The 1,774-nt window shown below is 44.6% G+C and overlaps 1 non-coding gene across 1 annotated transcript; it reads left to right on the top strand.

Annotated features, from left to right (window-relative positions):
- The first annotated feature begins 494 nt into the window (after nt 1-494).
- trnaw-cca (transfer RNA tryptophan (anticodon CCA)) lies at nt 495-566 on the top strand. Its single transcript has one exon. It is a non-coding gene; the product is annotated as a tRNA-Trp (tRNA).
- Nucleotides 567-1,774: the final 1,208 nt, after the last annotated feature.

Below are 1,774 nucleotides of genomic sequence, written 5' to 3'. Positions count from 1 at the left end.
ACCCACCCGAGCCTTACCCGACCACCGGAATGTTCACTTTACCTACCTCCCGATTTAGAATCTACAGGAAGCTGCAGCATGAGCGCAATGACGTCATAGAGATGCTCACTTGCTCACTGAGCAGACTCAGAGTTTCCCTCCTTAATAACCCGGACTCCCAGCTTTGGTTGGCTTTTCAACTTTTGACACTTATTAAACTCAACTTCCCAGCTGAGTTAAATGTAATACTTACTGTGTATGTCACACCCGGACTCAGTCCAACCTGGACCCAGCCTGATCTGAACCTGGCCTGACCCTACCCGAGTCCAAAAGCCAGACCCGGAAGAGCGACCCGACATGACCCGAACCCGACACAGGTCGTCGGGTCCCGTCGGATTCAGGTCGGGGAGCAGGCCTTTGCAGAGTGGAGGTCAGATGAGGATTGAATTAATTTCAATCACTGAATCTAAACAAGAAGTAAATCTGCCAGGAATGGAAGACTTTGCTGTATCAGTGAGCTTGTGGCACAACGGTAGTGCGTCTGACTCCAGATCAGAAGATTGCGTGTTCAAATCACATCAGGCTCAGTTATGTTTTCCAGCAGCTCAAGTTCTTGGATTTTTTATCAGAAGAGAGTTCGATCTGTTGGAATGTTCAGTGAATGGTTGAATTTCAAGATCAACTTTCATAGATTAAAGTCCTGATTTCTGGTTCCGTTCCATTTCCATGCTCAGTTCTTATTTCACACTGTTTTATATCAGAACAATGTTTCAGGGATGTGATGTGTCCATTGTTTGTACAATTGCTCTGTCACCCAGTGTGAGAAATAAAACACAAACCGCCCAGCGTGCGGCTCAAACCCATACCTGGCTCTGTCTGTAGGCCGCTTAGTTCAGTTGGTTAGGACGCAGTGTTGATAACAACAAGGCTGTGGATTTGATCCCCATGTGCACTGTCACATGGTCAGTCATTAATTTGACACATTTTTGTAACACTTAAAATCCAACTTTTAGATACAAACAAGTTTACATAAAATGTCAGAGGGAATTTATTTTGAATAACATCCATTATATCTTTGTCACTGGTCTGGAGTAACACAGAATTCTTTCCAATTATCTTCCGTTTGCTGATAAACGTTGAACTCGTGGCCTGTTCTCGTTAATGGTCATGAGCAACAAAAACAGACAGAGCGAGTCTGACCGCCCAGAGATGTGGAAAAGGCTTCAGTTTGGGACAAATGCAGCAAATCAAATGTTCACCCTGCCCCGAGAGAGTCAAAAACTGGGGGAAAGGACACAGGGAGATAGAGAATAAGCTACAGCAGACAATGTAAATATTTCCCATCCTTGATATCTCTCTATTCCAATGCAACCTTCAGAGTTGGGTAAATAATTTCAGTGTAAATTGTGCAGCTCAAGAGTCAAAACCAAATGGCGATGCAGAATAAAGGAGAACTGCCAAAACCCCAGATTGAACCAGGGATCTTCAGTCTAACACTCTCCCAACTGAGCTATTTCAGTCACACAGGCTTGGGATGATAAGTGGCAAGTAACATTCGCACCACACAAGTGCCAGGCAATGAATATCTCCAACAAGAGAGAATCTAACCATCTCCCCTTGACATTCAATAGCATTACAATCACTGAATCCAGCACTATCAACATTATGGGGGTTACCATGGGGAGCCATACAAATAACGTAGCTACAAGAGCAGGTCAGAGGCTTGGAATCCTGAGGCGAGTAATTACAGTGCAGCTGTTGGCTCCACCCCAGGGGCTGAATTTGTTCTGTAAAC

The sequence above is a fragment of the Heterodontus francisci genome, unplaced genomic scaffold, assembly GCF_036365525.1.
Source record: "Heterodontus francisci isolate sHetFra1 unplaced genomic scaffold, sHetFra1.hap1 HAP1_SCAFFOLD_148, whole genome shotgun sequence".
Taxonomy (NCBI): Eukaryota; Metazoa; Chordata; class Chondrichthyes; order Heterodontiformes; family Heterodontidae; genus Heterodontus; species Heterodontus francisci.
Note: the sequence above shows the minus strand (reverse complement) of the source record. Positions and strands in the feature narration are given on the sequence as shown.